We start from the raw sequence: 15,372 nt of genomic DNA on the forward strand, positions 1-15,372 counted from the left end.
AAAAATAAACAGGAAATAGTGCATGTTTTGTATATTATTTTAGATATTAACAGTGACATCTCATATTTTATATACTTGGGTTTTCAAAACCATATATATTCCATATCAAGACCCCAAAACCTAACTTTTCCATAAAAATAAATATGAGTTAAAATTAATGAAGATAAATATTAATTAAAATCAGTGAAGATAAATATTAGTTAAAATTAATAAGAATAAATATATTAATTAGATGATTTATAATAAAATTTAAATTAACTTTATTAAACAACCTTAAATCTTAAAGTTTTAAATAATAGTTTAAGAATAATTTAATTTAAAGTCAACTTAACTTATCAAGTAATAAGTATTAAATTTTACAAAACACCCTTGTAAAAATTTTAAGACCAAAATTATAGGTGCTCAATTTTATAAATAAAAAGTGTTTTGTATTATTTTAATTCAAAGTAGTAAATTTAATTTGAATATTCAATAATATAAATAATGAAAGTTTGTTTTATTCTTTACAAATTTAAGGAATATTTGGTAAACTTAATACTTATTACTTAATGATTTAAGTTGACTTTAAGTTAAATCATACTTCAGTCATTGATTTAAAACTTATTACTTTAAGTATCAAGGTTGTTTGATAAAATTAATTTAAAATTTATTATAAATCATCAAATTGATATATTTATTCTCATAAATTATTATTTGGGTAAAGGAGATCAAATAACAATAGAGGTCATGGAGTAGCAAAAGAGATTATGAGAAATTATGACAAATGATGGTAAAAAAGTAAAATAAAGATGTAAATTTAAAAATGAGTTAATTGTTTTTACTTATTACTTAAAGTTGTTTTGTTGAATTTCTTTTTCAATGATGTACTTTTTTTTTTATACTTATCAACAAGATAAAAAAAATTTGAATTTAGAACAGAATAGGCACATCATGGAGGTCATGGAGTAGCAAAAGAAATTATGAGAAATTATGACAAATGATGGTAAAAAAATAAAATAAAGATGTAAATTTAAAAATGAATTAATTGTTTTTACTTATTACCTAAAATTATTTTTTACTTTAAGTTATTTTACCAAATATACTTAATTTACTTAACAACTTAAATTAAGTCATTAAGTCACTTTGAGTTATTAAATTGGTTTACTAAACACATTTAATTTCATACTTATCATATGCTATTCATAAATTTTTAAACATTGTGCATAATATTTCATGGAAATAAAATTATATTGTTTAAGTGAAATTGATAAATTTTTATCAATAATACAATTTTACATACTATGGTTAAAATTAATATATATAATTAATGATTATATTTTAGCCATCATTTATTTGGAAAGACTATATATTTATTAGTAAATTTTTCATGAAGAAAATAATTGGTATGAAACACTCATGCAGCACTTCATTTTCACTTTAAAATTTTAGCTATAAGAATAAAATTAAGTAAAAAGAGTTTTTATTTATAGTTTAAATTATATTTTATGGACCCCGCATTTCGGCTCATGCGCTTCTACTAGATGGCGAGCTCGATTTTTATTTTGAAAATGATTTTATTTATTAGAAAATGATTGGGAGTCACCACTTATTTTTGTTTTATTTTTAAAAGGTAAACAAAATAAGAAAGAAAACTCTAAATGTGACTTCTTATTTTTAAAAAAGTGGTATGTGAAAAACCGGATCGGGTTCGGGGGTCAGGTTACTTGTCGGAAAGGTACAATAACGACTGTAGCACCCTCTAAGTCCCTAGAGTTGGGTTTCTACTAATAAAATTAAGTTAACATGACAATTGATGAATGAATCAATGAATACCTTAAATGATCATGCACATATGAGAATTAGAACATGCAAAGAGAATGACCAAGACGCGAGTAAATACATACCTTGGCAATGAACCACCATGCACTATCAAGAAATGGGGTTAGTGCACAATTAATGAATACAAAATATAGCTTGTGTGTCACTAAATAGATAAAGAACCATCAACAGCACACATGACATTCATTTCAAATTCACTTTTATTTTGGTGAAAATTTATTTGATGTTGGGTCCCCACCAAAGCCCAATTTATTTTGCATGGATCAATTCCCATAACTCCATTATTTGGAATTACGGGATTTGATTTCTTGCTTATTTTAAAATATTTTTTAAAAAGGGATGGAGAGTTGTGAATTAAATCATTTGGAAATCAAGTTATTCAGAAAAAATAGTCAAATGCATGCATGCAGATATGGACTGTGAAAATAAGCCAAGGTAAGTGACCGTGCATGGCCCTGTAAGGATGGGACTTGCATTTTGTGATGCATACTCAATGGCTTCTCACTATAATCATGAAGTGCATAACTCACAATGATAGAATTCCATCTTACTATGGTCTTCTCTGGCATCTGATCATAGACTCACTGAACATCTCCAATGCTCCCACATTTACCATACATGTTCATCAGTGCTCAAGCCATAAAGCATCTCCATCTACACTTGTCTTCAAAGAATAAGAGTGTAACTGTTCTCTAGCAACACTGAGCCTCAATTCAGAAGATACCTGAATCATGGCTACAAACGTCTAAAACCCAACATTAGAAGATTCTTGTCATGTCGTTAGAAACAACCAGAAAGCCTTGAAACAATCTCCAGGATTCGCAAGTCTCCCAATTATCATTAACTTAACAACCAAAAAATACGAAAATTCATTAACTTAAGAATACCAAAATATATTCTAAGCCAAAAATAAAAAAGCATAAAATACATAAAAGAAATTAAATAAATAATCCCCATGGCCTTAGGGATTTTGTTGCATATTTGGTAACTAAAACTTGGATAAAATCCAAATTACCAAAATGGTCCTACAACCAAAGATAGGGTTAGTGAAAAAAGAAAAACCCAACATGCCCAATTGCCATTAAAAAAAAAGGGGGGGCGCCAAAAAGAGGCTAAAAAATTGAGCCCAAACAAAAAAAAAACAATTTGGTCCAAACTCAATCTTATAATTGCACGCCCTTTGCGTAACCTTACTTCAATCAGCCACATCTCCCTCGTTTCAACTTTCAATTGAAATCCGTTTGAAGCACTGGATTTCTGACTTCCTAAGATTCAAAATCATATTTGATTTGCCCTAAAAAAATTATAGGATGTAGCCTCGATTTTGAGTTGAAGTCAATGTCGCTGCCATGCTCTCTGCACAACCTTGATTCAATTGGTTATAACTCTCTCGTTTCAACTCCGAAATATGATCCATTTGAAGTGTTGGATTCATGATTTCCTAGGCTCCAAAACCATAAGTGGTTTGACCCAAGAAAATCATGGGATGTCATTCCAATTTTAAGTTAAAAATGACAAAACTATGCTGCCAATGATCTAAAATCAAGAACTTCCAAGATTCTTTCTTTTCCCTTAAATCACCATAGGAACTCATGAAAGAAGCTCCAAAAAGCCTTCTTTTCTCTTTTCCAGCAAGGGAATGTGCGCGAACACTTTGTGATGCTTTGCACTACTTCCATACTCTCCATAGGTTACAAAGAATGATAAAAAAAAAAAATGAATTTTTACAACAAAATCCTATACTCCAAAGTTTTAGAGTTTACATATCATTCTAAGATAAAAGCGGGATTTTTACAAAACAACAAAAATCATATGCCTCTTATGAGGCTTACAACCCATATAGGAAAAGTAAACAACAATCTAAATAATTATTACATCCCAATAAAAGCAATCACAATTATAACCATCACATTATAATAAGATCATAATAAAGAACGCACATTAATTATCCTTGGGGCCATGGGATAAACAAAAACCTTGCAAAACCAAGTTAACACACCCTACAATGGTTCTAGCACGATTACTAACCTATGGCTCTTATACCAGGATGGGAAAAACTCAAATCTCTCTATTTCCCAAGTCCGAATCGGGTTAGGAACATGCATAACTATCCTACGCTTTTTCTAAATCCTATGCACAACGGAAAAATAACATTTTTATACTTTAAAAGGATTCAAAAAGTTCTTACAAACCATACCTTATATTTGGATGTTCTCGAATCAAATCCACATGGTGAAGATGAAGATCGAAATCGTAAAAGTCTCGTAAACCCAAAGTCTTCTTCTTGATGACTTGAACCTTGATCTTGGCACACTTCTGGTAGGGGGGAGAAGAGGGTGGAGACAATGGCTCTCTATCTCTCTGGATGGTGGAAGACAAAAGCTATGGAAACTCTAACCCCAATGGGGTATTTACAGGGTTCCTATGTGGGCTTAAGTAGCTTGAGCCCACATGGGCTTGGGTCACTTAATTTAGCCCAAATGGGTTCTAATTGATTAATTAACTAAACTTTAGTATCCTATGTAAATAACAATGAGACAACAAGTGCTCATTACCTTGACCTACTATTCATTGTGTTCGATCTCCCTATGAACTGGTATTTGTAGTTTAATAAAGTGAAAACTATCAACCTTTCAAGACTACTTCTACTATCCTTAAGTTATAGATCCTCTTATTGTGTGTTCAATTGATATATCTTAGCTCTCAAAGAACCTATGTCAAGTTCCACTTAAGGAACTACTATGGCCATAGTTTTCATGAACACACCTCCTTAGGATCACCCAAATGGACACACTGTCTCAATCCCAAAAGATATCATGGTACATCTATTGAGAATACCTATTGCTACCGGCTTCCATCAACAATGACCCAATCCATAAGGAATATATAATCAACTTATGGTCTCACCCGTAAGACAAAGTCATTGCTAACTTTAGCACAAGTTCAATATTCTCTCAAGTTTGACGGACAACACAATGAAGCAACTTAGTGAGGTCATGACTCCTTGATAGCCTTAAGTTATAACTCACCATAGGCATTATCCAATGTGTAACCATACATACTAGTGCACTCATCATGGAAACCCATCCCAAAAGCCAAGACCAGCCATCCCTCTAAATAGGAGGTGGTGCACTACAACCTTTAATGAACCGCCTAGGCTCATGACCCGACTATGAACAAGTCATCTATTTGCAAGGAACCCATGACTTAGATCTTCTGTGCAACTGCCAATGCACCTAAGTCACGTACAATGAAAAAGGTGCAGACAAGAATGCTCATAAAGTATAATACATTGAATAAGGATAGATAAAAGTGAAATTGGAACATCATTAAATAAATAATGAATTCCAAATTTATTACATCATGTCATGCTTTTAAGGGCTCTATCCCAACAAGAAGGCCCCTATTCTTTACTGTTAATTTATTAGGTTTTATTTAACTTCTATTATGATTGGTTGATTTGCATACATCTATATTCCTCTCAAGCTTTGCTTTGTACCTTGGTATCACTACATGAATATGTTCTTTTTCATGATTTCACAAGCCATCAAGCAAAACCTCCAACTATCCTATTTTTCTTTCACGACATTATTTTATCTCTCATACCATTTTACCTTTGGTATAGTTTTCTATATGTGTGCAGGTTACAAGGTTAGAAGATAAGTACTAAAAAGTGATGCAAAGCATTCCCTTAGTTTAGTTTTAATTGAGCATTAATGTGTGTTATGTAAACTCCAATATGAGAGTTTAGGTTGGTTTATGTAATGATATTTTGTCACAAAATTGCCAAAGGGGGAGATTTTTAGGACATTGAGTCTTGTTTATATGTTGGAAATTTTGTTCCTTGTAATGTTTGTCCATAGAAGTCTTTTTAGATAATGAATTAATTTTCATTAAAGATCAAGGGTTCGTGTTCATCTAACTAGGAAGTCACAAGTATGTTTAAAAAGGTTTTGCTTGTGACATATTAGGCTCTTTTGAGGTATAAAAAGGTTCAATATCATTTTTAGACTTAAAATGTATTAAAATGTTTTTTCAAAAGAAGTAGGGGTTGCTCAAGCGATTAAGCTCACTCAAGTAGACCGCTTAAGTGATGTAAGTCCGCTCAAGCACACTTGATAGTCCTACCTAGTTTAGAAATGAATTTTGGATTAATTTCACTCAAACTCTATCTGGAAACTTAAGATACTGAAATTCTTTGTGGTATTCACCTATAAATACCTCATTATAACCCCTTAAGGGTTAGAGATCTTGGAGATTGGAGATATATTGTTGAAAGACCTTTCATTCCTTAAATACGATCTCTTTAAGAAAGCTTAAAGTGTCATACTATTTCTGATCTCTCATCCAAGGATTTGATATTCGAATATTGGGTTGAAGACCATCATCCTTTTAGAGTGGTTGAAGGATTTATTAGGGAGCAACATGAAGTTGTTGCGTCGTGGACGTGAATCAAGTTGTAAGTACTGGAGAGTAAGTCCTTAGAGTAAAGAGACTAGGTAAATCTGTTTAACTTGATTTTGAATAGTGGATATCTAAGCTTTGTAAGAATCCACATTTCTGTTATACCATTGATTTGATGCCATTATAATAGGGATTGGTTTATTTTTGTCAAAGTTATATATGCCTTTTTGACTCGTAGATGGTTAATAGATGAAATTTTCTTTAATTTTAAAAGAAAATGAATTTAAATCTATAAATATATTTGGTTAAATTAATATAAAGTCTACAATAATTTTCATAAAAATAAAAATTTTTACTAATAATTTCACATCAATAAAAAATAAAAATATACTATAAATTTTTTTATGATATGATAAATAATTCCATTTGTAAGTTATAATAAACCAAAGAAAAGTCTTATAAATATTGTCACCCACTATGGACAACATTTTGTATGCATCCCTACTTCATGGAAAGATTTAGACTACGAGAAAAGTATTCCTTTGAGAAAATTGGTTTCTATTTATTAAGGTTTGGAGTCTTTATTTAATTTTAAAGTAAAAATAAAATAAGAAAGAAAATCATATGTGACTTCATAAAGTAATAAACAAGTGTATTAATGAAAAATAGATCTAAGAGTTAGCATACTTAATGAAAAGGTTCAGGAGTACTCCGTTAAACGATGAATAACTATGGTCTTTACTAAACAAGTAATTTTTTTTCATATTTTATTAATTTATTGATGAATACCAAAAGTAGTGACACTCAAATAATAGACAAAAGATGTATATAATAACATGATGAAGGCCGAGATATACACGCATGGACAAAATCAAATAAATGACAATATGAACCATCATGAACCTAATGAAATTCAAATTCAGATTTGGTTTCAAAACTAAAAATATGCAAACAAGGCCCAAAAAATTGACCCAAGGTTGGCTAGGATATTGTGGATGAATTGCACTGAAATCAACACTAGGGGCTAAAGTGTCAAAATTTTAAATCCGTAGGGAGGTCGATACCACAAAGTGGAGTATCAAATTATGCATTGACACGATTTGAAACCTTAATGTGGATCCTTTATTGATTTAATTTTGATATTGAATTGTGAACAATAGAGAAAATCAATTATTGAGAGACAACCTCAAATTTGATATGAAATTATATAACAAAGTATAACATTGAGATCTGGCAAACCCAAGGAAAAGGATAGTTATTGTAATATATTTCCCCTAAAAATTTATTTACATATTTAGGATCTTATCGTTTCTAAGGCTTTTCAAAAGGTAACACTATATAAAAATGATATCAAACCTTATTTTAATATGCTTTGCTCTCAGTTATAATTTAATTATCTCATATAAGAGTATAGATAAGATGACGCTTTAGGTTATGTACCTTGTACGCTAACTTCGTATCCTGAATTTTAACCTAAGTATGAGAAATTTGATAGTTTTGAAAATTTCCTAATTTAAAAAAAAAAACAAATTGTATTTCTTGCTTTCAATTTAGTATCTCTAAATTGAAAAATGACATTTTCCTACTTTTGAGTATATATATACTTTTTTTTATATATATAATTTCCTCAAAACTTTTCATTTTATAATTAAAATTGAAAAAAAAATTTGATTTACATGAAATTAATTTTTAGGAGTATTTGTATTGAATTAATATATATGGGGCAATTCATTACTTATGCTATAAACTTGAAGTAAGTGGAAAAATAAGTAAATGTAAGACGTGGATATTTACTTAAATATTTACAATGTAAACAACTAAGCTAGCCGAGTAACATATATGTGGTTTGTGTATGATGAGTTCTATGTGCTCTTGAGAGTAATGTGTGCTAAGGTTAGGCATGATTGTAATACAACAAATTTACTGTCAAGGAGGCAAATGTAATTTTAAAAAGAAATAAAATAAAATAAAATGAATGGAAATAGAATGATCATTTTCCATTCAAAACCTAATTATAAATAGCTTATTCATGATTTTTCTATACAAAAATCCCTAGAAAGAGAATGTACGGTTTTGGAGAACAATCTTTCTAGGTAAGATCTAAATTTTGTAAATAGTATTTTAGTTTCATTAAATAGTTTTAAATAATTTGAATGTTCATTTAAAAATCAAAATCTAGACTAGATGTTGTTTGAATTATTTTTTTATTTATAAAAAATAGAAATATATATACAAAAGTGGACTTATTCATGGAGACAATAAAATTCCAAATATTCAACTGAGTAGATCCATGTATATATATATAAAGAAAATTGGAAATCCTCTAATAAATAAACCGAAAAGAAGATAAGGACAACTAGTTAAATGATTAACTTCGCTGTAGGATGGAAGAATGAGACTAGGGGGTAAGGCTTGGCCTTAGTTCGTAATATGAAAATAGAATGGCTACATGCTGCATGGGATACAAGAATTTAAATGTTGAGTTCCTGCTTGATTTTGTGCAAAAAGAGAATATGCAAAATATGTTATAAAGAGTGCATCTTGTATTAAACTTCGTAACTATTAGTTAACAAAATATGTTTTGTTTCACAAAAGAAACTTGTACTACATTAATTTACAAATACCAAAATCCCATGGTTCACTACAAGTAGCCCATACTACAAGTGTACCTAACAAATATATATATTACATCATTCCTAAAAAAAGATTTGGTCTTTAATACAAAGGCAAAGCCTCAAAACACTATCAATGCGAGCAAACAACATCCAATCATAGTAAAGCAATGCTCAAGCATTATTTCCCGCATAGGTCTTCTGACCTACATTTAAAGATGGAAAGGATAGGGTGAGTTCACAACTCAGTAGAAAAGTTTATAACCATCCTAAGCATACCCTTAAAAACTTTGAATTAAACATGTAATAGCATGCATGATAAACATTTTATAACCATTAACAAATATGCAATCATGTCAAACATGTATGCATGTGTTTGCTGGTTTCATCTTTACTTTACCTTGTCCATCCTTTCACGACTGATAAACTATTCACCCCCACCAATCTATATATCATATATCAATGCTCCACAAGATACATGATCAATATAATAATGACTATTTTGGGACATCACCAAAGAGCAAGTCCTACCCCGTGCCTTTTGGGACTCATACCCAAGGGCAGGACCAACCCTGTGTCTTTAGGGACAAAAACTCAAGGGTAGGACCAACCCCATACACCCACATCGGAGTGTCTTCCTCGAGGGCTTTAGGGACTTTCACCCAAGGACCCACGATCCCACATAAATAATATATCAAAGGATAATGCCTGTAGCATCGCACAAATACTTCCCACCAATCAATTCTTTGAATATCATATGTGATTATTCCATATCCTTTTGTCAATGCAACCACACCATGAACCATTTCCACAACACAAAACCATGAATCTTCATACCACCAATCTCAATGTAACATTTCAACACAATAAACCGAGATGCAATGACACATTAAAACATTTTATGAAATCATAGAAATGACATGAAATTTCAAATAAATCTTTCAAGGAAAGAAATCAGATACACCATGGGTTAACATAAAATTCCCTACCTTACACAAACTTTCCTTTTATGATTCTTCTATGTAGGCAATCTTTACCTATTACAAGGAATTGAAATGAAACACATAATTTAGACTTCCTAATGATGAAAATTTATATAATTTACTGTTGCTAATTTTTAATTCTAATGTTCTCTAATCTACATGCCTACAGGATTTTAAATCAAATTTGAATTGAATTAAACAATATTTATAATGCATATTAATATTCTCTAATTAATTACCAAACACTAATTGTTGTGATTTTCTTAAAGCCTAACCCATTAACAAATCCCAATGGTCCAAATAACCTAATTAATCACATGTTTACTAATCTATTTTTCCATTAAATCAAATTAAACAAAGATTTATGCTGATCTTACCATTAATAAAATATTTAAGCTAAAATACTTTAATCCTTAATTTATTTTTATTTTTAACTAAAACATGTTTATAGCTAATTACACTCAACTTTTACAAAAATTTTACCATTAATTTGTTTCAGTACACCATTAGGACAAAAATGAACCAAAAGTACTAAATTAAACAACTTGCTTACCTCAAATCTACACTTTTTCTCTCTAGACCCTCTCTCTAACCCAAGTTGTTGTAGGTAAAATGGTGCAAAATGAGTTGCATGCCCTTATATAGGGCTCTCCATGCAGCCAAGTAGAAGGTGGCAGGCCACATGGCGGCCACCAACCCACCCAAGTAGGAGGTGGTAGGCCACTTGGCTGCCACTGACTCCAACTTCCCAATTTTGCACTTTAGTTTTTCAGGTTATCAAAAATTAAACCCATAATTACCCATTAGTCCTTTAGGTTTTCATAATTATAATCAGCCCCTAAGAACCTAATAAGCATGGTTGTCATTAACTAATCTAACTTAACATTAATCAAAGTTTAATTCATAATTAAACAGGATTAACACTAAACTAGTTTTAACATCTAATTAAGCACGTTTAAAGTTAAGTACTAAGATAATCATTATTGCCTATTTAATTCATTGGTGCTAGGTATTACAATTTAGGATGACATCCTAATGATAAAACTCTAAAAGGAACAGAGAATAAACTTAGATTTAACTTAGGATTGTGTTCCAATGATAAGAAACCAAAGGAACAAATAATAAATTTAGATAGAACCTTGGGTGGCGTCCCAATGATAAGAGTTCAAAGGAACAAATAATAAACTTATATTGAACCTTGGATGGTATCCCAATGATTAGAAGAAAAAAAAAGGAACAAATAATAAACTTAACTAGAACCTAAGATGACATCCTAATGATAAGAGTCCTAAGGATCAAAGAATAAACTCAAATTGCGGCTAGGATGGTGTCCTAATGATTAGAAACCGAAGGGACAAATAATAAGCTTAGATAGAACCTAGGATGATGTCCCAAAGATAAGAGTCCAAAGGAACAAAGAATAAATTTAGATTGAACCTACGACGATATCCCAATGATAGGAAACCAAAGGAACAAATAACAAACTTAGATAGGACCCAGGAGAACGTCCTAATGATAAGGATCCAAAGGAACGAATAATGAACTTAGATTACACCTATGATGGTGTCCCAATAATGAGAAGCCAATGGAACATAGAATAAATTTAGATAAGAGTCCAAAGGAAAATTGAATTAAGTTAGATACAACGTAGGATAGTACCACAATGATAAGAGTCTAAAGAAATAAAGAATAACATTATATTGAACCGAGGATGGTGTCTCAATAATTAGAAACCAAATGAACAAATAATTAACTTAGATGTAGCCTATGATAGCATCCCAATGATTTTTGTCCAAAGAAACAAAGAATAAACTTAGAACTTAGGATGGTGTCCCAATGATGAATAACCAAAGGAACAAACAATAAACTTAGATAGATAAACTTAGATGGTGTCCCTTGTAGAATTGAGTAGAAAAACTTATCTTGGTTGATGAAAATATCTCTACATCATTCTCAATGAGTAGATTGTTATCTACCTACAAGATCTTAGAGCACTACCACACTTCCCTTCACCTTCTTGTACACACAAGACCATTTGTTATGAAAATATATGGTTACATCATATAGATGTTAATATCAAGATAAAAGTTTAAGAACACTATCTTGACATCTTATTGCAATATCTCATAAATGAGATACACCACAATGGATAGGAGTACTCTAATGGATTTGATTATAACTACTGGTGAAAAGGTTTCCTATATTCAAAACGATGTTTCAAACTATAAACTTTAGCTACAACCTAACCACTTAAATCTCAACCTTTCCATCTACTCCTTTGTTCCTTTTGTAGACCAACTTCCACTTATGAGTTTTATCCCTTCGGATGCTTCTACAAGAACCTAGACTACATTAAAATTACAACGATTCTAACTATCATTCATAGCTCCTTGTCAAGTTATGAGCACCAACACACTCATTGCTTCATCATAATATATAGAGTATAAACCTCCCACTATGATGAAGTACTTATGTATTGGAAGTAATAGTAATGTTGTATCTCTATACCTTTGGATCTATAGTGTCTTATGTATAGTGAAACTATCTTCTAATGTTTTTTATTCTATATCAATGTTTGTCTTATTACATATCATACAATCTTTATCAAAAAAACAAAAAACCGTTTTTAAAAATTCCGAACACTGTTTGACCGTTGTTCTTAGGAAACGATTTTTAAAAACAAAGTGAAATAAAGAATAGTTTTTAGAGAACAAGTAAAAATTGTTTTCACCAGTTTTTAAAAACAGTAGTAAAACACATAAAATTTTAGAAAAATAATAAAAGGAAATAAAATTGAATATGATCCCATTCCCTTTCTCTTTTTACGATATAATATTGATATAAAAAATTTTAAAATATGATTTTCCTTTATATTACATGTATTTTTCTATTTTTTTTAATTTCTTTAAAATTTTTTATTACACATAAATTTCAAATCAAATTATACTTGATACATAAAATTTATTAATTTTTAAAAATAATTTAAAACTCAAAAACCAATTTAATTAATATTAAGAAGGAACTCAATAATATTAATAAGCTATAGACCAAAATTTATTTTAAAAGTATGAGTTAGGTTTTAATAAAACATCATAAAACTCTTTCTTGTTCTTTAGTTTAAAAACATTTTAAAAAAATTAGAGCCTGTTTAGCGGAGTTTTTAAAAACAACTTTTTGTTTTTTAGAAACATAAAATAGTTTTTAAAAATTCATAATACCATTTAATTATTGTTCTCTGATTCTAATTTTTAAAATCAAAGTGAAATAGAGAATAAATTTTAAATAACAAGTAAAAGTTGTTTTCATCGATTTTTAAAACTAATAGAAAAACACACATTTGATTATTTCTTCTACATAGAATCATTATTTTTCAATTTTTTTTTGTTAGGTAAATTAACTTCAAATTAAATAAGACTTAATATGTTAGATTTATTAACAAGTCTATTAATTTTTAAAAATAATTTAAAACTTAAATAATAAACTCATTAATATAAAAAATTTATAAATAAAAATTGGTTTAAAACAACTTTATTGTTTCTCTTCTATATAAAATTATTATTTTATGATTTTTTTTTTCAATAGGCAGATGAACTTCAAATTAAATAAGACTTCATATATTGGATTCATTAACAACTCTAATAATTTTTTAAAATAATTTAAAACTCAAATAATAAACTTATTAAAACCATAAATTTATGAATAAAAATTGGTTTATAATGACTCTATTATTTATTTTATGCACATAATTATTGTTTTATAATTTTTTTTTCACTAGAAAAATGAACTTCAAATCACATGGTACTTTTTATTGAATTTATTAATGAGTTTAAATTTAAGAATGATTTGTAATAAAAATATTGGCCCAATTAATTGTAGATTAAATCAAAACATTGTAGAATATTATGTTCAAAATTGAATATTAAATGTGCGCATATGTAATAAAAAACTTGCTTATTTATATGTTAAAAAAGTAAAACTTTATTCATTATTCATTTTAAATAAAATACTATTGACAATTAGTATTATTCATTTTAACAAAAAAAAAAAAAAATACAAAGATGTTAATATCCTTATGTTTCTAATATATAATAAAATAGTATATTTTCTACTAAAAATATTATTTATGGTTTTATTATAATATTAGTATTTATATTTTACTAAAAACAATCTATTTTTTTAATTTATTTATAATTACAAAATTATTTTCATTTTCAATAAGACTTCAATTAAATTTAATTAATTAATATTATATAAATTTAATTTAATTTATTTTTACAAAATGAAAATATATATATATTTTTTAAATATTTATCCAAACAAGTCTTTTTGTTTTTTTATTTTTAAAATCGTTTTATAAAAATAACTTGCCAAATACCCTTATTTTTATAAATTTTTTATTTCATTTTTTAACTTAAAAACAGTTTTTAAAAACAAGCATGAGAAATCATGGTTGAATATTAAAATTATTTTTATCTTTTAGTAATCTTTATATCACTAGAATAAAAAAATTGTTTTATAATTAAAAAAAATTTATTTATCTTTAATTTATAGATAATTGTAGATTTAATTTTTATTTTGTTAACATGACTTACCTTGAATTTGATTTTATATTATTAAAAATTAAATTTATAAATGAGCTTTTTTGTTTAAAAAACTGTTTTTTTTGTTTAAAAAAACTATTTTTTAAAACATCTTGTCAAATACTTTTATTTTAAAAAAATTTAGAGTCTGTTTGGTAGTGATGTTCAAAAGTGTTTCTACCTTTAAAAACATTTTTAAGTGTTTTTGGGATGAAAATAAGGTGTTTGGCAAATTTTTAAAAACACTTTTGAAAATCCGGAAAAACACTTAAAGTGATTTTTAGAGAATCACTTGACAGGTGTTTTTTTTAAAAAAAAAACACTTCAAAAATTTTGAAATATTCCAAAAATGCCCCCAAGTGATTCCCGATACCTTCCTTTCCCTTTCACTCATACCTCTCTCCTTCATTCTCTTCATCCATCGCTCTCTATCCGAGACTGCATAGTAGGAAGACCCTCTATTCAGCCAGAAATCGAATCGTTTGGATTCAAGATTCTATGCCCAATTCGGATTGCAAATTATTCTACCCCAGCCTCTATCTACTCGAGTTCTTGAGAATTAACATTGATGAAAACATAGGTCGCCCTATGTTGCCGTCAATTCCGAATGAAAATGCATATCTGAACCGTGTGGTTAAGCCTATTTACGACCTTTGTATTGAGGTTGAGGGAAGCATAATGGGAACAACAATTTCAATTGAGAAGAACAACGGTTCCATTTATGCATGTTGTAATAGGTCAGTTTTTCCGCTCATAATATCAGTATTCAAATCCTTGGTCTATGGAGGAAGATCATTTGATTTTCAGGAGTTGAAATTGGCAATACACCAAGTGTTCTCAGTTCCCACTGTGTTTGCATCCACCAGGTGTTCGATGATTGGTCCATGAGAAGCCAAAGTAGAAGGAGGAGTTCATCATAGAATGGGATATGACAAACAACAAGAATACATGAAGCCATTCAAAGTGGAAGACAAT

The sequence above is a fragment of the Vitis vinifera genome, chromosome 6 (assembly GCF_030704535.1).
Source record: "Vitis vinifera cultivar Pinot Noir 40024 chromosome 6, ASM3070453v1".
Lineage (NCBI taxonomy): Eukaryota > Viridiplantae > Streptophyta > Magnoliopsida > Vitales > Vitaceae > Vitis > Vitis vinifera.